Source organism: Nomascus leucogenys, chromosome 2 (assembly GCF_006542625.1).
Source record: "Nomascus leucogenys isolate Asia chromosome 2, Asia_NLE_v1, whole genome shotgun sequence".
Lineage (NCBI taxonomy): Eukaryota > Metazoa > Chordata > Mammalia > Primates > Hylobatidae > Nomascus > Nomascus leucogenys.
In genome coordinates this window covers 76,855,054-76,880,275 of record NC_044382.1, presented here as the reverse complement: position 1 = coordinate 76,880,275, position 25,222 = coordinate 76,855,054, and the positions used below count along the sequence as shown (strand labels likewise).

Sequence of the window (25,222 nt, the reverse complement as noted above, 5' to 3'; positions counted from 1 at the left end):
AGCCTCAGCCTCCCAAAGTGCTGGGATTCCAGGTGTGAGCCCCTGTGCCCAGCCACAATGCAGTATTGTTAACTATAGGTACAGAGTTACACAGCAGCTCTTTAGAGCTTATTCATCTTGCTTTATTGAATCTTTATGCCTATTGATGAGCTATTCGCCAATTTCTTCTGCAACTCTGACAACTATAGAACCAAAATCTAGGAATTAGACTTGTTTAGATATCCCATATAAGTGGAATTATGAGATATGCAGTAAAATATGCATAATATGTATGCAGTATAATACAAAATAAGCCTTCTGTGGCTTATTTTGCTTTGCATAATGTCCTTGAGTTTCATCTATGTTGTCGCATATTTTTTTCCTTCTTTTTTTTTTTTTTTTTTGAGACGGAGTCTCACTCTGTCACCCAGGCTGGAGTGCAGTGGCATGATCTTGGCTCACTGCAACCTCTGCCTCCCAGGTTCAAGTGATTCTTCTGCCTCAGCCCCCTGAGTAGCTGGGACTACAGGCATGCACCACCACGCCTGGCTAATTTTTGTATTTTTAGTAGAGATGGGGTTTCACCATATTGGCCAGGCTGGTCTCGAACTCCTGACCTTGTGATCCACCCACCTCAGCCTCCCAAAGTGCTGGGATTACAGGCATGAGCCACCATGCCTGGCCTGTCATCGCATATTTTTAAGGCTTAATAGTAGTAGTCTGTTGCATGTATAGATCACATTTTTTTCATCCATTCAACCCATTTGGGTTATGTCTACATTTGGCTATTGTGACTATTGTTGTAAAGAATGCAGGAGTGCTAATACCATTTTGAGAATTTTTTTTTCTTTTTTTAGAGATAGAGTCTCATTATATTGCCCAGGCTGGTCTCAAACTCATGGTCTCAAGCAGTCCCTCTACTTTGGACTCCCAAAGTGCTGGATTAAAGGTGTGAGCCACCGCACCTGGCCTCTCCTTCAGATTTTTTTTTTTTCTTTTGAGACACAGTTTCTTTCTTATTGACCAGGCTGGAGTGCAATGGCGCAGTCTCGGCTCACTGCAACTTCTGCCTCCTGGGTTCAAGCAATCCTCCTGCCCCAGGCTCCCAAGTAGCTGGGATTACAGGCGTGAGCCCCCATGCCCAGCTAATTTTTGTATTTTTAGTAGTGACGGGGTTTCACCATTTTGGCCAGGCTGGTCTCAACAAACTCCTGACCTCAGGTGATCCGCCTGCCTCAGCCTCCCAAAGTGCTGGGATTACAGGTGTGAGCCACCATGCCTGGCCATAGGTTGTCTTTTCACTGTGTAGATTGTTTCTTTTGCTAAGCAGAAGCTTTTTAGTTTGATGTAGTCCCACTTGTCTATTTCATTTTTTTGTAGAGATAGGGTTATGCCATGTTGCCCAGGCTGGTCTTGAACTCCTGAGCTCAAGCAGTCCACCCGCCTCGGCCTCCCACAGTGCTGGGATTCCAGGCGAGAGTCCCTGCACCCAGCCCCACTTGTCTATTCTTGTTTTTGCTGCCTGTGTTTTTGGTGTTATATCTGCACATGAATATTTATAGCAGCTTTATTCATAATTGCCAAAACTTGGAAGAAACCACAATGACAATGTCCTTCCATAGGTACACCCATACAATGGAATATTCAGTGATAAAATGAGCCATCAAGCCACCCAAAATACACAGAGGAATCTTAAATGTGTATTGCTACGTGAGAGAAGCCAATCTGAAAAGTACTATCTGACTCCAGTGATACGACATTCTGGAAAAACCAAAACTAAAGAAAATAAAAAGATCAGTGGTTTCCAGGGGGCTGGCAAGAGAGAGGGAGGGATGAAGAGGTAGAGCATGGTGGATTTTTAGGGCAGTGAAACTATTCTGTATGATACTGGAAGGGTGGACCTGTAACTTATATTTGTCAAAACCCATGGAACTCTACAATACAAAGAGTGAGCCCCGATGACGTAACATATGAACTTCAGTTAGTAACTATGTATCAATCTTGGTTCATCAGTTTTAACAAGTGCACCACACTGATACAAGATGTTAATGGTAGGAGAAATTTGTTGGGAGGAGAGGAAGTATACTACAAAACTGAAAGTCTCTTGGTCGATTCAAACACATTCTGCTCAGGCCTGGTGCGGTGGCTCACACATGTAATCCCAGCACATTGGGAGGCCGAGGAAGGCAGAGCACCTGAGGTCTGGAGTCCAAGACCACCTGGCCAACATGGTGAAACCCCGTCTCTATTAAAAATACAAAAAAATTAGCCAGGCATGGTGGCGGCTGCCTGTAATCCCAGCTATTCGGGAGGCTGAGGCAGGAGAATTGCTTGAACCCAGGAGGCAGAAGTTGCAGTGAGCCAAGATTGAGCCACCGCACTCCAGCCTGGGTGACAGAGTGAGACTCCATCTCAAAAAATAAAAAGAAACACGTTCTGCTCAATTGTTCTGTAAGCCTAAAACTACTCTAAAATATAAAGCCTGTTATTAAAAAAAAGAGAGAGAGAAAAAGAGAAAGGAATCTTAGTGTTCCACACAGAGCTGTAAATAACGTTTCCACAATATGTAAACATTTCCAGTCTCACCAATGTTATAATGCAACTGTAATGTGAGGGGGGATAGGATGTGGGAGTGGGTGGGAGAGGGGGTGGATGGACAGAAGGAGCTAAATCCTCTTCTCCCAAAGTGGAAGGTTGGTAAGGAATGCCTAAAACTGGAAAAGAAGCAATGTAAACATGTTATGTAGGAAATGCGGAGGTAAAAATGACTAATCACAAGCTAAAAGAGTTGAGATGGTTGTCCTTATGAAGTGGGAAAAGGGGCCGGGTGTGGTGGCTCACGCTGTAACCCCAGCACTTTGGGAGGCCGAGGCAGGAGGATCTCTAGAGGACTGAAGTTCGAAACCAGCCTGGGCAATATAGTGAGCCCCTCCCCCATCTCTACAAAAAATTACAAATTAGCCAGTCATGGGAGCTTGTGCCTGTGGTCCCAGCTACACAGGAGGCTGAGGTGGGAGGATTGCTACAGTGAGCTGTGATCACACCAATGCACACCAGCCTGGGTGACAGAGCGAGACCCCATCTCTTAAAAAATGAGAAATGGGGGTGAGGCTGCCCCCGTGTGTTGATTCTAAACAATGGGCATGTCTAACTTGAATAAAAATTGAAAGTATATTTTCTATATGTATATAAGAAAAGAAGAAATAATAAGAAAAAACAAAAGAGACTGGGAAGTTGCAGAGCAGAGAGAAGGAAGCCAGTTCCATCAAGAAGCTTTGTTCGGGGACCCAGAAATGGCTCAAGATGTGGGTCATGAGGAGACGCCAAAGCCTCGGTGCCCACGAGAAAGTCCTGGAAAAAGAATGAGGAGGTCCCGGTGCAGTGGCTCATGTCTGTAATTCCAGCACTTTGAGAGGCCAAGGCAGGTGGATCGTTTGAGCCCAGGAGTTCAACACCAGCCTTGGCAACATGACAAAACCCTGAGTCTACAAAAAATAAGAAAATTAGCCAACCATGGTGCATGCCTGTAGTAACAGCCACTCAGGAGGCTGAGGGGGGAGGATCGCTTAAGTCTAGGAGTTAGAGCCTGCAGTGAGCTATGATTGCACCACTGCACTCCAGCACTCTGGCCTGGGTGACAGAGGAAGACCCTGTCTCAAAAAAGGAAGGAAGGAAAGAAGGAAGGAAGGAAGGAAGGAAGGAAGGAAGGAAGGAAGGAAGGAAGGAAGGAAGGAAGGAGAGAGAAAAGAAAAAAAGAATGAGGAGGATGGAGTGGGGAAGAAGGGAACCTCTGAAGAAACAGGGTCCCTGCAGCCCCTCATGGGGAAGGGCCCTTCTGCCTCTGAAGCGGATGGAAGAAGTGGAGGAGGAGGGAGGCTGGAGGAGGGGTTGTGGTTTGATGGCGGAGGCAGTGGAAATGTATCTCATCCATCTGTTTTCTCAGCGAAGTGGGAGCCACGGTTTGTTTGAGGAGAGAGGAGGAGGTGGGAAGTCATCCCAGACCCTGCTACAGAGTGGGCTCCACGGACAGCAACGTCAGCACCCCTGGGGGCTGGCGGGGTGGAATGCGGAATCTCGGGCCTCACCAAGACCCCTAGGAGACTCACAGGCGAATTACAGTTTCAGAAGCTGCTCAGAAAGGGCAGGAAAAAGCAACTGGGAGGCATAGTGTGGGCCGAGGTTGGGGGCACTGTGCTGAGTGCCTCTCCGAGACTGGTGCCCCTGAATGAGAAGGGGCATTGGCAGCTGCGGGGTGACCCTCCCAGGCAGTGTTGGCTTGCTTGGTGCAGGCTGAGAGCGGATGCCCGGCTAGCGCTGTGCCAGGCTGGTCCTATAGCAGGACAGGTGGGCATGGGAGTGGGCATGTTTTCCAGGAGGCCATCGTGGTGGTGGCAGAAGGGGGTTGCTGGGTAGTGAGAAAGTGCTGCAGGTGGTGGATTGAAGTTTTTATTTTATTTATTTATTTATTTATTTAGAGACGGAGTCTCACTCTGTTGCCCAGGCTGGAGTGCAGTGGTGCAATCTTGGCTCACTGCAACCTCCGCCTCCTGGGTTCAGGTGATTCTCCTGCCTCAGGCTCCGGAGTAGCTGGGATTACAGGCGCCCGCCACCACGCCCGGCTAATTTTTTGTATTTTTAGTAGAGACAGGGTTTCACCGTGTTAGCCAGGATGGTCTCGATCTCCTGACCTCGTGATCCGCCCACCTCGGCCTCCCAAAGTGCTGGGATTACAGGCGTGAGCCACCGCACTGGCCTGTGGATTGAAGCTGATGCCTGCAGGTACTAGGCCAAGCGATGAAGAGGATAGAGGGGCGGAGCAGAGGGCGGAGTGCCCGAAACAGAGAACTCAGAGGGGGTGAGGTGTGGGGTCATTACGCAGGTTGGGGTGTGGGCCTGGGAGCGGTGGCCAAGGGGCTTGCAGAGGAGAGGGTCGAAGGGGACGGGAGGAGGTCAGGGAGCTGAGAGGCTGCTGGAGGCTGCTGAGAGCTCCTCTCTGTTCTCTGAGGTTTGTACCCCACAAACCTAAAGCTGGTGAGAGAGGAAACGGATTCATTTGCTCTGGGGTGTGGCTGCGTGGGGACTTTTGAAAGCTCTCCGGAGTTTGAGAACCACGGTGTAAACATAGAGACAGAGAGAAAAAAAAAAAAAAAAAAAGACAACAGGGGAGTAACAAGAAGACACCCTAAGGTGGGAAACGGTAGCTCACGCCTGTAATCCCAGTGCTTTGGGAGGCCCAGGCGGGAAGATCACTTGAGACCAGAAGTTTGAGACCAGCCTGAGCAATACAGTGAGACCCCCGTCTCTACAAAAAATTAAATTAGCCGGGCATGGTAGTGCTCGTCTGTAGTCCTGAGGCAAGAGGATCGCATGAGCCCAGGAGGTGGAAGCTGCAGTGAGCCATGATCACACCTCTGCACTCAAGCCTGGGCGACAGTGAGACCCTTTCTCCAAAATACAAATTTAAAAAGGTACTCTGGGGCTGGCACAGACCGAGGACCTCGAGTGGACCAGCTGGAGAGGGGATTCATGTCCTGGGTTGTGGGCGAGCAGAAGATGGAAATGTCGTGGTCTTGCCCTCCAGACAGAACACAGAGACAGAGCGCGCCGCGGTCCCTCGGATCGTCCTGCACTGCGGCGGAACGGCCACTAGAGGGCGCGCTGTGCTCACATATACTGACCGGCCGGCCGGCAAGTGGCGGATTCCGCTGACAAAGTCTCTGTTTAGCCACAGACGCCTGGGCTTGGCCCCAGGCCTTCTACGTCCGCCCAGCCCTCCCCAGGCCACATCGGGTCCCGGGAGAGAGACTGAGATCGACTTTGGGGCAGGGGAGATCAGGGGGAGGTAGGCGGTCTCTAGGACAGGGAAAGAGAGGAGGCAGCCACCTCCCCCACCTCACCCACCCCGCCTTTGTTTTAGAGGCAGGATCCCGCTCTGTCGCCCAGGCTGGAGTGCAGTGTCCTGATCCCGGCTCACTGCATCCTCAACCTCCCGGGCTCAAGCGATCCTCCTGCCTCAGCCTTCTGAGTAGCTGGGACTACAGGCAGGTGCCACCACGCCGAGAAATTTTTAATTATTATTTTATTTTATTCTATTTTATTTTATTTATTTATTTATTTTGGGACAGAGTCTCACTCCATCACCCGGGCTGAGTTCAATGGCGCGATCTCGGCCCCAGTTTGAAATTCTTAATAATTTCATCTTTAAATTGTAAGGGGAGTCTGATGGGCCAGTGGAGCATGTGCCCAGGCCTTGGAGCCCCTGCCTGATACCACATATGATCACCCTCTGACCACCTCCTGCAGGCAGGTTCTCAGCCAACTACTCACCGCGACAGCAGTCACACTGCTGCCGTTTGTTCCCAGCCAGGGGCCTAGGTGAGGGCAGGATCGGTGTCAGGTGTGCAGCGACGTGGCCCCGGACACCTGTGAGGTCTGCGCTTGCCCCACCAACCTCCCTGTGCCCAAAAGAGCATGACATTAGAAAGGGAAAAAGGGGCGGGCATGGTGGCTCATGCCTGTAATCTCAGCACTTTGGGAGACCAGGGCAGGTGGATCACTTGAGGTCAAGAGTTCAAGACTAGCCTGACCAAGATAGTGAAATCCAGTCTCTACCAGATGTGGTGGTGCACACCTGTAATCCCAGCTATTCGGGAGGCTGAGGCAGGAGAATCACTTGAACCCGAGAGGCTGAGGTTGCAGTGCCCCAAGATGGCACCATTGCACTCCAGCCTGCTGGGTGACAGGGCGAGACTCCGTCAAAAAAAAAAAAAAAAGGGAAAGGAAATAAAAAACACCATCACACAACTGGGCGTGATGGCTCATGCCTGTGGTCCCAGCACTTTGGGAGTCTGAGGTGGGAGGATCACTTGAGCCCCAAAGTTTGAGGCTGCAGTGAGGTCTGATTGCACCACTGCACCCCAGCCTTGGACAACAGAGCAAGACCTGGTCTCTAAAAAACCAAACCAAAAAAAAACCAAAACAAAACAAAAACAAACCACCATCACAGCCTGGGAGAGAGAGAGACTGAGGGAAAAAGGAAGAAGCTTTTGTTTCTGTTCTCGGAAATAAGAGGCCCCACATTTAAATTTCTCTGGGTCCCCCATTCTGTCGCGGGCACAGGGTCAAGTACTTTCACCTCAAAAACTGTCAGTGCTCCATCATGGGAGCTGTGGTTATTTAGGATCCTATGGTTAGAGAGAAACAGGGCGAGCAAGACAAAGCTCAGGGGCCACAGGGACAGCTGGTGGCGTTCAAGGTGACTGGTGCCAGGCCTGGAGACCACATTCCCCTGCCCTCCCCAGGGTCCTGAGTCCAGGGTCGGCACAGAGGGCAGCAGGCTGGGGATGAGCCCCTTCCTCCCCACACCTCAGTTGTCCCACTGTGCACAGGGAGGCGGCTGGCTTCCAGCAGGGACAGAGGGTGAGGATGTCTTTGTAAACTGAAGCACGGGGGGACATGTGGGCAGCAGCGATGGTTCTTGACCTGCCAGAGATTGCCATGGTTGCTCTGAAGGGTCCCAGGGTCAGGGGCTCAATTGCTAGGTTTGTTTATGTATTTATTTATTTTGAGCAGGGTCTTGCTCTATTGCCCAGGCTGGAGTGCACTGGCACAAACATAGCTCACTGAAACCTCAAACTCCTGGCTCAATCTGGCCACCATGCCTCCCTAATTTGAAAAAACTATATATATTTGCTTGTTTCAGAGATGGGATCTCACTATGTTGCCCAGCCTGGTCTCTAACTCCTGGCCTCAGGCAGTCTTCCTGCCTTGGCCTCTCAAAATGCTGAAATTACAGGCATGAGCCACCACGCCCAGCCCAGGACTCAATTTCTACCCCATCCCTTGAAATGTTCAAAGGGGATCCAGCTTTAACCCCCTAAGGATGGCTGACAAGGGATGGGGCCTCAGTGGTGACCTCAGGCCCAGGTGTGGATATCCTCTATGGCGCTACTGTGAGACCCTGACAGTAACTTCATTTATTTTATTTTATTTTATTTTATTTTATTTTATTTTATTTCTGAGACAGGGTCTCACTCTGTCACCCAGGCTGGAGTGCAGTGGCATAATCTCGGCTCACTGCAACCTCTGCCTCCCGGATTCAAGTGATTCTCCTGGCTCAGCCTCCTGAGTAACTGGGATTACAGGCACATGCCACCACACCCAGCTAATTTTTGTATTTTTGGTAGAGATGGGGTTTTGCCATGTTGGCCAGGCTGGTCTCAAACTCCTGACCTCAGGTGATCCACCTGCCTCAGCCTCCCAAAGTGCTGGGATTACAGGCATGAGCCGCCTGTGCCTAGCTCCTGACAACAAGTTCAAACCAGACTCTGGGGGTAGCTACAGGTCTTGGTAGTGATCTCAGTGGCCTCAGACCCAGTGGCAACCTTGGTGACCTCAGACCTTGGTGGTGTCCTCAGACAGACCCTGGTAACAGCAGGGAGGCACCTGGCATCTCACTCCCCTCCCTCCATCCTGGCTGAGCCTCCGTCTCTCCCCAGCCACTAGGATTTGAGCCATCCCCCTGGATCCACTTAATTAGCCGAGCTCATTAACTCCCACGAGACTTCTCCTCCCCCTCCTAATTAACTGACTTAATTAGGGCTTGCAGGCCCAGCTCCTCCCAGCCCCCTCCTGCTCCACCCCAGCCTGCCGCCTCCGGGCCGGCTCAGCCAAGCCTCCCTCAGCCTGGGATTGGAGCCAGGTGTGAACTGGGCCCCTCCAGCACCCAGGCCTCCACCCTGTGTCCCTCCCTGAGTCCCAGGACACCAGGACAGTGCCCCTCCCAGGCAGCAACCCAGAGGCAGGATGGAAATGGGGACGGGGGGGTGGTGGATGGAGAGAGGGATGGAATCGGGATAAAATGGAATCGGGTGGGAGGAAGAGGTGAGGCTGGCAGCTGACGGACAGGCTAGGTGGCACGGTGGTCAGGGCCTGGACTCAAGAGCCTGCGTGGGTTCAAGTCCCAGCTAGGGTGTGCACTTCAGCAAACGCCTCAGCCTGTCTGTGTCCCTGATAGATGATGATAGCGTCCACACCCTTGGGATGGTAGCGAGGTTTAAATGAGCTCATTTGTGTAAAAGGCTTAGAACTCAGCCTGGCACAAATCTGTGCTTGTTAAATAAGTGGGTGGGCATGAACAGAGGCCCCCTGAGGGCGAGAAGCTGGAGAAGGGGAGGGAACAGCCAGGTGGGGATCCCAGGCAGGCTCTGGGGGCTGCCACAAATGGACCGGGCTGGGAAAAGCCATGGCCTGGGAGAGGTTAAAGGGGTAAAAAGTGGGCTGGAAGGATTCAGGCCTCCGTATCCTGTTCCTCCTCCAGGGGGTGGAAGAAGCTGACCTTGTTGGTTCATTACCTGTGTCCTCTGTGCCTCAGTTTCCCCATCTGGGGGAAGACCCTAGCCTTGTGAAAGTACCTGACATATCCCAGATGCCTAATCAAAATCTAGACTCATCCCTGAGATGGGAAGTGACCCAAAAAGCATTTGGAGGGAGGGGCTTAGTGAAGGTGACCTACACCTCCCCTGGGACCCAAGCGAGGAAAGTGCGCTGTGCAGGCAGCAGGCTGGATGCAGGTTAGACATCAGGCGGGACTTACCGGAGTTGGGGAGTGCAAGATCTCGGCAGCAGAAAGGAGGAAGAGGTGTCTGAGCTGCCAGGTGGGCTCTGGGGAGAGATGAGTGGGCACTCGCACTGAGGGGAAGGGGAGAAGGAGCCTGAGCACCAGCCGGCTCTCAGCTCGCTCAGCTCCCGTCACCCCTCAGATCTCAGGGCGGCCATGCCTTCCTCCGGGAAGCCCCTGACCTTTGTGTCTCCTCTGTACCCTGGTCTCAGTAGGAATTTTACATTCGTTGGCATGATTAGTGCAGTGTCTCCCTCACTAGTCTGGGAGCTCCTGAAGGCACAGACTGTGATTTTTAGCCAGCCCTTTTATCCCAGAGCCTTCACATTTTGGGGGCCTGGGAACAAGTGTGAATGAATGAATGAATGAATGAATGGAGTGCCTTGGCCCAGAGGTTCCTGGAGCTTGGAGGGAAAGGGGCCCCATATGACAACCCAGGCAGCTATGAACCCACCCAGCCCCTCACATGGCTCCAAGAATAACCGTTCTTCGAGGGCAGCGGCTAAACTCCAAGGACCCAAACCCCTGCTTGGGGCAGGCTGAGCTTCCTCTGAGAATCCCCAGCATACCCTGGGATGCTGAGGAAATAATAGTGACTGTATGGGACAGAGGAGACGGTGTTTAATTACTCTCACATTTTTATTTATTTATTTATTTGTTTGTTTGTTCGTTTGTTTAGAGACGGAGTCTCGCTCTGTTGCCAGGCTGGAGTGCAGTGGCGCGATCTCAGCTCACTGCAATCTCTGCCTCCCAGGTTCAAGCAATTCTCCTGCCTCAGCCTCCCGAGTAGCTGAGATTACAGGTGTGCACCACCACACCCTGCTAATTTTTGTATTTTTAGTAGAGACGGGGTTTCACCATGTTGGCCAGGATGGTCTTGATCTCTTGACCTCGTGATCCACCCGCCTCAGCCTCCCAAAGTGCTGGGATTACAAGTGTGAGCCACTGCACCTGGCCATACTCCCGCATTTTTAAGCACTTTATTTCTGGGGGGTTGTAAGTGACAGAGACCAAAGTCCAACCGACTTAAGCACAAAAAGGACTTGAGTGGGTCATGTAACTGAAAAGTTCAGAGTTTCAGGCATAGCTGGATCAAGGGGATCAAACGATGACAAGGATTCTCTCTTTACCTCTCTTGGCTCTGCCGTCTGCTGTGTTGGCCTCCTCCTGAGGGATTCTTCCTGCTTGCAGCAACTCCAGGCTTACATCCTACTGCTTTTCAGTGCCATAGAAAGACAGCTTCTATCCTACCAGCCTGGCTCAGTGAACAGACCAATCTCAGAAACGATTGCTAAGGCCATGGGGGTGTTATACACTGATCAGTGGGGGCTGGGTCACAAGTCTTCCCCTAGAGTCGAACAGGTAAACCCCACCATTGCAACCCCTAATGGATAGGGAAGGATGTATCAGGGAATGTGGGTTCCCAGAGGAAACAGGGGTTCTGTTACCAGGTAGAGGACAGAGGCTGTGTAACAGAGGAATATGTGGGCATCATGCCAGACCCAGCCGGTCACTGTTCTAAGTGCTAGAAATTGGTGGCAGACATGTCATTTCCCCACCCCTTCCCCACTCCCACCTGCCAGCATCCTCATCTCTTTTCCCCAGGGCCTTCTCTGGCCCCAGCCTGCTCTGCTGTCATCCAGAATGCTGCCTCCCCTCCTCCCCACTGCCCCAGCAGCACTCCCCAATGACTGACAGGCAGAGTATCAATACCCCAGCTCCTTTGCCTTTGGATGTGGTAACCCTGAGCAGTGTGTTGTACGCTGTCTCTGTGAGTTCCTCAGTGGGGTTCACCTCCCATTGCCCATGGTGGTGACTGAGTTGGTAACACAACGCTTGTCGCTGTCTTTCTGTCTCACCCACCGGACCCACCACTCCGCTACCTGGGATCACCTACCAAACTACTTGCTCTAGAATCCTTGTCTCAGGGTCTGTTTCTGGGAAACCCAAACTAGGACATCATTAAAGCCAGCCCCCAGGGATGTGTTCCAGACAGCACTTGTTTCCTGCCAAATGTCTACGATTCCTGGGGCTGGCTTTGTTGACCTGTGCCTGTGAAGGAGCTGGGACGGAGCCAGCTCTGAGAATCCTGTCTTCTTCTGGGAATTCCAGGGGATGCCCCCTGCTCCCCCAGCACACACCCCCATGGGCATGGGCGGGGTCAGGACCCATCAGATCCTCGTTGCATAGCTTCCAGGGGCAATGGCCTCATCCCAGTCCTAAGGAGCCCAGCACCCAGAGCCATCGTGAGCAGGAGGTCAGGGTGGCGGGGGCCAGGGAGCCAAACTTGCTACCTAATCCTAGTGCTTCTCAGAGTGTGAGAGAGGAGGGCATTTCCGGTCGTTCTCAGACCAGGCTTTAGAAAACACAAATAATCAGGCCGGGCGCAGTGGCTCATGCCTGTAATCCCAGCACTTTGGGAGGCCATGGCAGGTCACTTGAGGTCAGGAGTTCGAGAAAACAGAATCACATAGTGAAAAAGTTCTTTCTTTTTCCTTCTTCTTTTTCTCCTCCTCCTTCTTTTTAAGATCCCATTTTAAAACACTTCCACGGAATAGTTTTTAATTATTTTGGAAACAGTGAAAGAATTTACACAAAACTGTAAACTGTGCACACCTACAGCTATAATAGAAACAGTGTCAACATTTTATCACATTTATGTCAGAGTTTTTCTTTTCAGGGATAGGGTCTCACTCTGTTGCCCAGGCTGGAGTGCAATGCCATGATCACGGCTCACTGCAGCCTTGACTTTGTGGGCCCCAGCAATCCTCTGCCTCAGCCTACCGAGTAGCTGGAACTACAGGTGTGTGCCACCACATCCGGCTATTTTTTGTAGAGACGCAGGTCTTACCATGTTGCCCAGGCTGATCTGGAATTCCTAGCCTCAAGTGATTCTCCCTCCTCGACCTCCCAAAGTGCTGGGATTACAGGTGTGAGCTACAGCACCTGGCTCTTGTATCAGATATTTTTAATTTTAAAAAACATAGGGCTGGGCTGGGTGGCTTGCACCTGTGATCCCAGCACTTTGGGAGGCCAAGGCAGGCGGATCACAAAGTCAGGAGTTCAAGACCAGCTTGGCCAGCATGGTGAAACCTCGTCTCTACTAAAAACACAAAAAATTAGCCAGGCATGGTGGCGTGCGCCTGTAATCCCAGCTACTTGGGACGCTGAGGCAGGAAAATCGCTTGAACCCAGGAGGCGGAGATTGCAGCGAGCCGAGATTACACCACTGCACTCCAGCCTGGGTGACAGAATGAGACTCCATCTCAAAAAAAAAAAAAAGACAAAGTATAACAGATAAAGATGAATTCCTATTATACTCCCCCGACGAGTCCTATTTCCTGGGTGCCATCCCGAGGGGCAACCACTCTCATGATTTTAGGGCTATTCTTCTCATTCCTTTTATTTTTTGTAGAGACAGGATCCCACTATGTTGCCCAGGCTGATGTCAAACTCCTAGGCTCAAGCAAATCCTCCTGTCTCAGCCTCCCAAAATGTTGGCGCGAGCCACTGCACGCAGACCTGCAGCTGTTCTTCTCATATGGGGTTGGCACACATTCAGCTGCAAAAAAGCCAGAATTCCCAACTCAAAGTGGCTCCAAGTTCAAGCAGCTCAGCAGCTCCGTGATGTCACAAAGAAGCAGGTTCTTTCCCTGGGCACCGTCACACTGTGTTTCCCCTCATCAGTGGCTTCCTGCTGGCCATGGTCACAGAGTTGTATTTCGGCAATGGAGAGCTCATCAGCACTTGTGCTAGAGCACTGTTTCTCACTACAGAATGGACACTCCAAAAAGGGATGGAGAGATTCCTGTATCCATCACCCACTCCAGTGCTGCACGTCCCAGGCACCTGTGCCATCTTCCATCCAATCCATCTTGGGTTCTGTTGGACCTCTTGGTTTTTCTATCAGCAATAACTTGGCCTGTGTCTTCCAGTGGTCCCAGGAAGGAAGTTCTCCACTACAAAGGACCATTGTGCCTGGCACAGTGGCTCACACTTGTAGTCCCAGCTACTCAGGATGCTGAGGCGGGAGGATCTCCTGAGCCCAGGAGTTCAAAACCAACCTGGGCAATATAGTAAGACCCCTTCTCAAAAAAAAAAAAAAAAATCACAGGCCAGGCACAGCGGCTCACGCCTGTAATCCCAGCACTTTGGGAGGCCAAGGCTGGTGGATCACCTGAGGTCAAGAGTTCAAGACCAGCCTGGCCAACATGGTGAAACCCCATCTCTACTAAAAATACGAAAATTAGCCGGGCATGGTGGCACGCACTTTTAATCCCAGCTACTTGGGAGGCTGAGGTAGAGGAATCACTTCAACCCGGGAGATGGAGGTTGCCAAGATCACACCACTGTACTCCAGCCTGGGCAACAAGGTGAGACTCCATCTCAACAACAACAACAACAACAAATCATAAATGCAGACTAACAAGCCAGGAATGCCTTCTCTCTGTCATGACTGGAGACACAAGGAATCAAGAGCATCACAGGACATGCTGGGGAAATCCCCAAATACCATCAGTTTCCCAAAGCATGGAGTCTATCAGTGTGGCCAGCCTGTCATCCCAGCACTTTGGGAGGCCGAGGCAGGCGGATCACCTGAGGTCAGGATGGCCAACATGGTGCAACCCTGTCGCTACTAAAAATACAAAAATTAGCTGGGTGTGGTGGCAGGCGCCTGTATTACCAGCTACCCAGGAGGCTGAGGCAGGAGAATTACTTGAAGCCGAGAGGTGGAGGTTGCAGTGAGCTGAGATCGCACCATTGCACTCCAGCCTGGGGGAGAAGAGCGAGACTACATCTCAAGAAATAAATAAATAAAATTAAATAAATAAATAAAAATTAAATTAAAAAAAGAAAAGAAAAGAGACTGGACTAGGTAGTTCACGCCTGTCATCCCAGCACTCTGGGAGGCCGAGGCAGGCAGATCACCCAAAGTCAGGAGTTTGAGACCAGCCTGACCAATATGGTGAAACCCCGTCTCTACTAAAAATACAAAAAAAAAAAAAAAAAAAAAATTAGCTGGGCATGGTGGCATGTGCCTGTAATCCCAGCTACTTGGGAGGCTGAGGCAAGAGAACTGCTTGAACCTGGGAGGCAGAGGCTGCAGTGAGCCGAGATTGTGCCATTGCACTCCAACCTGGGTGACAGAGCAAGACTCCAACTCAAAAAAAAAAGAAGAAAGAAGGAAAATAAAATCATGGCTAAGTTTTTTCTTTGTGTTCTGCTATCCAAATTATACCCATCAAGACCCTCTCTGGAGAGGTGGCACCTTTGAGCTGGCAAGAGTGGCTTATCCCTAGGCATCAGGGACAAAGGACTGCACCATTGCAGGCTGCTACTTCTTTTTTGTTTTTGCTTGTTTGTTTTTGTTTTTGTTTGTTTTGTTTTGAAAGAGAGAGTTTCACTCCGTCGCTCAGACTGGAGTGCAATGGCGCAATCTTGGCTCATTGCAACCTCTGCCTCTCCAGTTCAAGTGATTCTTGTGCCTCAGCTTCCCGAGTAGCTGGGACTACAGGTGCGTGCCACCATGCCCAGCTAATTTTTGTATTTTTAGTAGAGATGGGGTTTCGCCATGTTGGCCCAGGCTGGTCTTGAACTCCCAAACTCAGGTGATCTGCCCACCTTGGCCTCCCAAAGTCACCACTTCTGTGCCTCTCTTCAGATGTGTTGTGTTGGTTCCATCCTCTGAGAAGCAGGCAAGGTGGGCCAGATGTGCAAACAATTTATTGAGGAAAACCCTTGGGAGGGACCAAGAAGGAGGGAGGAAGAGGAAGCTGGGAAAATCATCAGACTGTACTAGAGCTAACTCGTGGAAAAGAGAGACAGAAGGAAGGATGATGGGACAGGAAGAGTCTTCAACTGCAGTGCAGTGAGAAAGTTTCTACAAAGTCAAGGGGGAGTCCTTGATCTAAAGCTGCCCGTTCGAGGAGTCCTGTGTCTCCACGAACAGACGCGCCTTAGTTCTTTGGCTGGGATTAGCTCGTGGGAAGCAAACCAGAGCCTTCCTATGTGAACCACAGATGGGTTTCACAGCTGCTGCCCTTGGTCAATGACTTTTCCTGAAGTCAGAGGTCTGAGTGGCACATTTTCAGGGCCGTCACATTCCATTCCTTGCACTACTCAGCTCTACCATGGATCCTGTGAGCCTCTCTTTCTATGGGAAAACTTTGAAGAGGGAGATTAGTGGAACACGCTAGAGCCCTCGCCTCCTTGCTGCAGTTATCGAGAGGCCATAATCAGCGCTTGTTCCTTCTTTCTTCACTATCCATTCTAAATTATCCACACTCTCCACTGTCGCCTTGGCAGGCCTTGGTGGGTTACCTGGTGACGTGACCCGACCCTTCAGTCCTGAGGGACATAAATTATTGGTTATTGTAACCCATGGATCACTGGATTCCCATATATTCCTCCTTGTCCTCCCACTGTAAAAGCAGCCCTGCCCTCTCTGCTGACCAGGGTCAGTTAGTGCAGCCATGATGGTGCCCTCTCTTCTCACCTGCTGGTCCCAGAACACATGGAGTCCAAAGTTTCCCGACCCCGGCCATAGCTTAAATTTAATGGGACCCATGCTGTGTCCCCTGGCTACAGTATACCCCCTTTGGGGACCAGGACTTCCCACCCTGTAGAACTGAGAGGGAGTCAGGAGGGGGACTTGATTACCCACAATGCCTGCCAGCAAACCTTTACTAACTGCACTATGGGCAATCAAAGTCCCAGATGAGGAATCAGGGAAGGTTTCCGCAGAAGGTGGCCTTGAACTGGGCAACCCTTGATAACTGTGGCTAGGGGCACTGCGAGGCTTGATTTGACTCCTCCCCTCTCTAGGTCTGTTTCCTCCTCTGCAAAAAGAGGAAAGTGCTCTCTAAGTGCTAACATTCTGAGACTCAGCTTTTAGACACAAGAAGATGTTTTCTTCCTGCTTTCTCCCTCTCCAGCCCCCTCTTCTGCACACCCAATAACTCAAATCTCTCTATTAGTTTATTTACAGCACTAAGGCCTTGGAAAGGATTAGAACAAAGTTAGGATGAAATCCGAAACTTCTCTACATTGACAGGACAAGGAGTGTGGGAGAGGATGGGAAGACACAGAGTTCTTAGAAGAGAACTTCTTTGGAAAACAAGGAGGAAGGGAAAGGTGTTCCAGACAGAGGAAACCGAGTGGACAAAGGCGTGGAGGTATCGAAAGCAGATGTCAGGCTGGGTGATGTGGTTCACACCTGTAATCCCAGCACTTTGGGAGGCTGAGGTGGGCAGATCACCTGAGGTCAGGAGTTCAAGACCAGCCTGGCCAACAATGGCAAAACCCCGTCTCTACTAAAAATATGAAAACTAGCCAGGCGTGGTGGTACACACCTGTAATCCCAACTACTTGGGAGGCTGAGGCAGGAGAATCACTTGAACCCGGGAGGCGGAGGCTGCAGCGAGCCAAGATTGTGCCATTGCACTCCAGCCTGGGCAACAAGAGTGAAACTCCATCTCAGAAAAAAAAAAAAAAAACAGATGTCAGGGCTCGGCGTGGTGGCTCACACTCGCAATCCCAGCACTTTGGGAGGCTGAGGTGGATGGAAGGCTTAAGCTCAGGAGTTCAAGACCAGCCTGGGCAACATGGCAAAACCCCATCTCTACAAAAAATACAAAAATTAGCTGAGCATGGTGGTGCACACCTGTAGTCCTAGTTACTTAGGGGGCTGAGGTGGGAGGATCACTTGATCCCAGGAGGTCGAGGCTGTAGTGAGCCATGATCACACCACTGCACTCCAACCTTGGTGACAAAGTGAGACCCTGTCTCAAAAAAAAAAAAAAAAAAGACAGAGGCAGATGTCCTAGAATAGCGTGACTGAGGTCAAGGCTGAATAGAGAAGAGAGGTCCTTTGTAGGGGAATGGAGAGCAGGCTCTAAATGTTAAGGGCTTTGAATGCCAGGATAAGGTTAGACTTTACCCTGATGGTACACAGGAAGTCCTTGGCAGTTTTATGTAAGACAGCAACCCAACCCCATTTGTATTTTACAGAACTGATGATCCCAAAGGATTTGGATTCTAGAAAAAAGACAATCGGGCCGGGCGCGGTGGCTCACGCTTGTAATCCCAGCACTTTGGGAGGCCGAGGCGGGCGGATCACGAGGTCAGGAGATCGAGACCACGGTGAAACCCCGTCTCTGCTAAAAATACAAAAAAATTAGCCGGGCGTGTTGGTGGGCGCCTGTAGTCCCAGCTACTCGGAGAGGCTGAGGCAGGAGAATGGCGTGAACCCGGGAGGCGGAGCTTGCAGTGAGCCGAGATTGCGCCACTGCACTCCAGCCTGGGCAACAGAGCGAGACTCCGTCTCAAAAAAAAAAGAAAAAAGACAATCACCAGGCACGGTGGCTCATGCCTGTAATCCTAGCACTTTGGGAGGCCGAGGCGGGTGGATCACTTGAAGTCAGGAGTTTGAGACCAGCCTGGCCAACATGATGAAACCCCGTCTGTAGTAAAAATACAAAAATTAGCCAGGCATAGTGGCACACGCCTGTAATCCCAGCTACTCGGGAGGCTGAGCCAAGATAATCACCTGAACCCCGCAGGCAGAGGTTGTGGTGAGCCAAGATCGTGCCATTGCACCCAGGCTGGGCAGCACAGCAAGACTGTCAAAAAAAGAAGGTGGGAGGGAAAGAAGGAAGGAACGGAGGAAGGAAGGAGGGAGGGAGGGAGGGAGGGAGGGAGGGAGGGAGGAGGGAGGGAGGGAGGGAGGGAGGGGAGAGAAAGAGAAAGAAAGGAGAAGAGAAGAAAAGAAAAGAGAAAAAAGACAATCTAGACAGAGGCAGGAGGCCGACCAATTAAGAACTGAAACAATATTCTCAATGGTAGAGGTTGCCAACCTATGGCCTGGGGGCCAGATTTGTCTGCAAAGTGTGTTTCATTTGGCCCATTCAGTATTTCCGAATTTTGGGAATTCGTTTCAAACATTTAAAATTTGGAAGATTTCTGGATTTCCTGCTTCTCTTTGAATATCATCCAGCCACGCACAGCCCACGATGTATCCGGTTCCCCTCTTTTCCACCCTCTCTATCACTTTACACACGACCCCAGTCGCTCATGTCTGCGCCTGTAGGTACTTGAGTTTGCAATCCCTGTCTCCTAAGCTCTGGAAACAGTTGGAGTGGCTGGGAGGATTACGCTGGGTTGAGAAAACAGCCTGATCAAAAACTTAGAAGAAATAGGGGCAGCCAGAAAAAATGGTGAGTTCATGTCCTTTGTAGGGACGTGGATGAAGCTGGAAACCATCATTCTCAGCAAACTATTGCAAGGACAAAAAACCAAACACCGCATGTTCTCACTCACAGGTGGGAATTGAACAAAGAGAACACATGGACATAGGAAGGGGAACATCACACACCGCGGACTGTTGTGGGGTGGGGGAGGGCGAAGGATAGCATTAGGAGATACACCTAATGCTAAATGACGAGTTAATGGGTGCAGCACACCAACATGGCACATGTATACATATGTAACAAACCTGCATATTGTGCACATGTACCCTAAAACTTAAAGTATAATAATAATAATAATAAAATAAAAAAGAAATGCTTTTGAAGCTTGAAGCTAAAAAAAAACAAAAGAAATAGGGAAGGCGTCCTGTGGGGGCTTTCTCACTAGGGAAAGAGTGAGCTGCAGGGAGGAGAAAGAACAGGGCCTGGAAGGACACGCTGTCCGTATCTCATCTCTGTCCTCATCCACCCACTTCATCCAGGCCACCAATTTCCGGTTATCAAACAGACAATGCAACATCCCTTACACCTGCTGCTACCTCTGCCTAGAATCTCCTTTCTTCCCTTCTATCTGGCGAGCAGTTCCTCCCAGCTGCACTCCTGGACTAGTCACCGGCTATTTGCAACAAGGATCGCAAAGGCGACCTCAGTTGGATAGGGCATCCACCCAGGCCCAAGTTTATGACCTCTTCCCTAAGAAGACTGTGAGTTCTCTGAGGTCTCGCTGGAAATAGGATGCATGGATGGATGGATGGATGGACGGACGGATGGATGGATGGAAGCGCAGGCAGGCAGGCGGAGGAACAGGCGGACGCATGGATGAATGAAATGCATATCCGAATGCAGAACCTGGATTTGTTTTCCCTCCTTCAAACAGACACAGGCTCCGCCCCACAAGCACAGACCGGGACAGTCTGGGGCAGTCTGGTCCCGCAGGGCCCAGAAAGCTGGACCAGGTGACCCTCTCAGACTCCCTCGAGTCCTCTGTAACCTCGTTCTCGCCCCCTCGTGGGCTCTGACCTAGAAAAGGAAGGGGGTGGCTGAGGGGTGGGGGGTGGGAGCCAGCTCGGGAGCCACCGGCGCTAGGACCCAGCGCGGCCGGAAGGGGGTGGGGGCGCCGCGCGGGGAGAATCTGCGCCCCGCGGCGCGCGGCGGGAGGGCGGGCGCGCGCCGAGCGGGACGGACAAAGGGGCGGGCGGCGGCGCGCGAGCCGGAGGGCGGAGCTGCGGGCCGGGCGGGCAGGTGCGCGCGGGCTGGAGGGCGGAGCCGCGATGCCGCGATGGAGCGCAGCCCGGGCGGGCGCCGGGGCCGGGGCCCGAGCACCAGGCGGAGCGCGAGCCGGAGCCGCAGCCGGAGCCCGGGCCAGGCCGGGGGCCGGGAGCGCAGGGCCGGGCTGCTCGTAGCGGCGGCGACCGAGCCCCCCAGCGGCTGAGGGGCTTCCAGCGCCCGCCGGTGGCCGGGACCCAGTAAAGCCCCCGCAGCCGAGGAGCGCGGGGAGCCCCCTTCCACATCCAGGATCCAGCGAGCCTCGGGGAAGAGGGGGGGCCCTCCCGGATCCGACACGGAGCGACTCCCCTGCGGGGAAAGCGGAGACTTCCTCGGTATTTAGAAGAGAGCGAGCCCCCTACGGCACCGCAAGGACTCCCCCTCCTCAGTCTGGGCCCCCCCCAAGACCTAGAACGCAGTGCCCCCAGGCCGGGATTGCGAGAACCCCCCTCCCAAGATCCGGTCATTACAACTCCACACCTCAAGACAAGAAGACCCAGCCAGAACGCCCCTAGATCAGGGGATCCCAATTCCCCCCAACTCCGGTACACAGAAATCCCAAATCTAGGCAGCCGGGGACAGCAAGAGACACTCTCACCAGCAAGAAGCCTCGGGGACCCCCCCCTCCAAAGCTCCAGGACTGGGGCGACTGAGCCCCTGGCGGCACCGCTTGCACCCCGGTCCATGGTCGCGGCGCCCTGAGCCCCCGGGGCCGGGCAGACGAAGACCGCGACGGCGCCCAGGCCCCCTGCCGCGGCGTCCCCGCGGCCCCAGCCCAGGTAAGCTGGGCCCAGTGAGGGGCGGCAGGTCAATGGCCACCGAGGTCCCCATAGCCCTGCAGGTGGGGAAGGAAGTATCGGGTTGCGCGCTCCCCCTTCCCCAGCGTCGCCATGGAGCCGAGGCTGAAGGACGTCTCTTTGTGTCTCGCTTGGAGGAGCCGCCCCCTCCTCCTCTCCCTTCCCCCACCCCACTCCCTAGCCTTGAGGCTCGGGCGCAGCTCCCCGGCCCCACGGGGGAGTGGTGGTGGAGCCCGTTGTGCCATGGAGAGGGGGGAAGAGGGCGGAGAGTCCCCCCCCAGAAGCCGCGAGCCTGGAGGTTGGACCCCAGGTCCTTGGAGTGTGAATACCCCTCCCCCACGGCCAAGCTGAGCTTCTAGTGAAGTCCCCTCGAGAGGGGAAAATTTGGGGGTGCCCACAGGTGAGGGGGGCTGCCTTATGTGGCCCTGGGTGATGGCTGGGGCTTCGGGTGTGTGTCTTTGTCTGTGAGAGTGAGGGGAAGGGGTGTGTTTGAGCGTATGAATGGGAATCGCATCTTCCCTGTGACTCCGCTGCCCGACCCAGGCCACATTGGGGGTCTTTACCTAGACCATACTTTGTACTCCCTGTGGGACAGGGAGGGAGTAAGTACCCCCCAAAGTGAGGCTCTAGTTTCTGGGGAGGAGAGGTAGCCTAGATGAAGAAGCCATTTCAGGTCAGGGCACCGTTCTGTTCCCATTTGTCCCAGGGACAGCAACCCAAGTCCTTCCCTTCCCCTCCTAACCTGGAGAACACCCAGGTTAAACCAAGAGTTGGCTCAATGTGTCCCAGACAACCAAGGGCCAATTCCAGGGTCTCGCTGTGGCTTTCCAGGTGGTATACACGGCCGTACCCCAGCCTGGCCCTCAGTGAGGTCCGGAACCCCAGGCTCTACCGCATATGGGGAGCCGAGAGGCCCTAGGGGACATTGTACCTTGAAATCCTGAATCAGAGATCCTGAGAAGGGGCCGGATTGCATGGAAGGAACACACTCTGGGCTGCTGGGAGTTCCCCTAATCTCTTCCCTCTGAGCCTTCTGCAGACAAGCAGTGATGCTGGACCCATTTGATAGGTGCGCAAACTGAGGCTCGGGAAGGCGGGACCCAGGGTACAGCTAGCCCTGCCAGTAGCTCCTTCACTTATTCATTCAACAAACCTTTCACCAATGTCTGTGATGGACCATGCACTAGAGTCAGGGTCCTTTTCCCCACTTCATTCCTATCTCCTTTCTTGATGTCTCCTGATCATCAGACCCCTGAGTACATCCCACTGGGCCTGTTGAGATGGACCTGGCCAGGTCCAGCTGACAGATTCTTGACCCTACACCTGAAGTACCTGATCCCTGTCCTGCCACAGCCTTGGGAGCCCTGAGCCTGGGTGGCTGACTCCTCATCTCCCAGCTTCCCAGCACCAAGTGCCCCCACCCCCACCTGCTGCTGTCACTGACCCAAGGGTGAGGATGTGACCAGCAGGAGAAGAGGGTGGGGGGCACTTGATGTGGGCAAACCTCTGGCAGCCCCTTCTGCCAATTTCAGGACAGTTGAGGCAGCCACCTTCAGCACAGGCTGTGGGGGGAATCAGGTGCCCTGAAGACTGAGTGACCTTGGGCAAGCGTGTGGCACTTCCCAGAGAAAATGACAGAGAGTGAGCCTCTCTGCAGCTTGAAGGGCGGATGGAGATCGAAATTGGGCAGGACAAGCATCCAGGGGTTTGCTCTACCCATTGCTGAAGGAGTTCATTTCTCCCCAGTGGGGGCTTTGTCACACACCCCACAGGCAAGGCAGTGGAACCAGAGGCTGAAGAGCAGAAATTTGAGTCACTGTGACCAGGGCAAACTGTGAGGAGGCCAGAGGAGGACAAGGAGCAAGACCTCCCCTCCTCCCTAACCTGCAGTGGCTCCCCATTGAGTCTAGAATCAAGTCGCTGAGTCCAGACAGTCTCTGGACTGCAGCCTGGCCCTAAACCACCTCTCCTAGCCCATCTCCTCTGTGTCCTCTAATTCTCTCCCTCCGTCACGTGCTCTTCCGCTGACCTGAAAAGCCCCACTCTAGGATGGCTCCGGAGCAGTTTTCTGCCTCCACCTCCCTTTTTGAGCTGACCTGAGCTGGCACATAGTAGAGAGCTGAATTTGATTGGTTGGTGGCTTGGTGGCTTGGAGGTAGTGGCGTGTGTCTACATGTGCAGTGAGAGTTTGTTTCCACATCTAGACTCAGCTACAGGAGATGGGAACCAGGTTTGTCTTGTCCACACTGCATCAACATTGTCTAATTCAGAGCCCAGCGTATGGTAGGGCACGTGCTGTAAAATACAGCCTATAGACGATTTTTGTTGGTCCAGTGTATTTTACATGTTTGCCTTTGTTGTTAGTGCTAAAAAAAAGTTGGGGGGGAGGCAATTTCACATACAAAAGCTGATTTTTGGATCTTCTTGAAAAATCAGATGATGTGGCAACCCCAGGCCACAGCGGGAGAATGACCACCTTCTTTAGACAGGGCCCATGCCTTCCAGTCCACCCCCAGGCAGCCCATTCGCTCCCTTAGGTCACCTCCTGGCCCACGATGCTGGCATCTGGGTTTGCAGGCCCAGAAAAATCTTTTTTTTTTTTTGAGACAGAGTTTCGCTCTTGTCGCCCGGGCTGGAGTGCAATGGCGAGATCTCGGCTCACTGCAACCTCCAGCCCCCCGGGTTCAAGTGATTCAACTGACTCAGTCTCCTGAGTAGCTGAGATTACAGATGCCCACCACCACATCCAACTAATTTTTTTTTTTTTTTTAGACAGAGTCTCGCTCTGTCGCCCAGGCTGGAGTGTCGTGGCACAATCTTAGCTCACTGCAACCTCCACCTCCCGGGTTCAAGCAATCCTCTGCCTCAGCCTCCAGAGTAGCTGGGATTACAGGCACCCGCCACCATGCCTGGCTAATTTTTTGTATTTTTAGTAGAGACAGGGTTTCACCATCTTGGCCAGGCCGGTCTTGAACTCCTGACCTCGTGATCCACCCGCCTCGGCCTCCCAAAGTGCTGAGATTACAAGCGTAAGCCACCACACCCGGCCACACCCAACTAATTTTTGTATTTTTGGTAGAGATGAGACTTCCCCACGTTGGCCAGACTGGTCTCGAACACCTGACCTCAGGTGATCCACCTGCCTCAGCTTCCCAAAATGCTGGGATTACAGGCATCAGCCGCCACGCACAGCCCAAAAAATCTTTGTTCAGTGGGCGACCTTCGTCTGTGTGTGTTCTGCACTCATGGGTGTTCCCTCCCACCCCCATGGTCAAGTTAGAACGTGCACAGAATAGTGTCCATCCAGGGTCTTAAGGGCTACGTGGTGAAGTGAGCCTGAACTTCTCCAGCCTGGTTCCACTTTCCACTCTTGATCCCATCTTGCACCCTTACCCCTGAACTTAGTGACATCCAGCAACCCAAAACCTGTTTTCTCTGTCTCACTTGCCCCATGTGTCCCAGGGACAGCAAACCTGAGTCTTTCCCTTCCCCTCCTGACCTGGTTCTAGGTGCAGGTCTTGCTCAGGACTCTTGGGGCGGGGCTGCTGTCCAGGGTTCCGTTCACCCCTCTGTCCACAGAAGAATTGGATGAAAGCTTCTTGCAGCTGTAAGTTTCTTCCAACTTTCTAGGACTAAGTCCAAGCTGATCTAAGTTTTGGTCAGGCAGGAGAGCTGGGGGCCTAATTATAGGAGTTACTAAAAAATATTGGTTGGGTGCAGTGGCCCACACCTGTAATCCCACCACTTTGGGAGGCTGAGACAGGCGGATCATTTGAGGTCAGGAGTTTGATACCAGCCTGGCCAACATGGTGAAACCCTGTCTCTACTAAAAATACAAAAAATTAGCCAGGTGCAGTGGCATATTCCTGTAATCCCTGCTACTAGGGAGGCTGAGGCAGGAGAATTTCTTGAACCCAGGTGACAGAGGTTGCAGTGAGCCGTGATTGTGCCACTGCACTCCAGCCCGGGTGACAGACTGAGAGTCCGTCTCAAAAAAACAGAAACAAAAGTTGACATTTCCTGAACAGAAATGAAACTGATGGGCATTGTGGAGTAGCTGGGCCAGGGGCCAGCAGCAGGCGCTGTCACTGGGCACAGCTCTAGAAGGGAGTGCACCCCTTTTCTGAACACAGGTCTCCAGCAACCTGAGGTCAAAGGAGATTCCAGAGCACCATGGTGGAGAGCTCAGGCTCTGGACTCTGCCTGGGCTTGAAGCTCACTGAACTGCTCTGTGACCTTCAGCAAGGCACTTACCCTTTCTGGGCCTCAATGCCCTTGTCTGTAAAAGAGGGATAACACTATCTTGTAGGATCATC

The 25,222-nt window shown here is 52.5% G+C and overlaps 1 protein-coding gene across 3 annotated transcripts in view; it reads left to right on the top strand.

Moving 5' to 3' along the window:
• SBK1 (SH3 domain binding kinase 1) overlaps window positions 1-25,222 on the top strand; it is a 64,462-nt gene that overhangs the window by 13,107 nt on the left and 26,133 nt on the right. Inside the window, exon 1 of one of the 3 annotated variants that reach the window (XM_003261492.4) lies at window positions 20,042-20,888. The exons of 1 other annotated variant lie outside the window; for it this stretch is intronic. The gene's annotated coding sequence lies outside the window, so the exon portion shown is untranslated. Of the gene's footprint in view, window positions 1-20,041; window positions 20,889-24,494; window positions 24,514-25,222 lie in introns of those variants that run through there. One more of the 3 variants, XM_030799297.1, reaches the window with a different exon arrangement.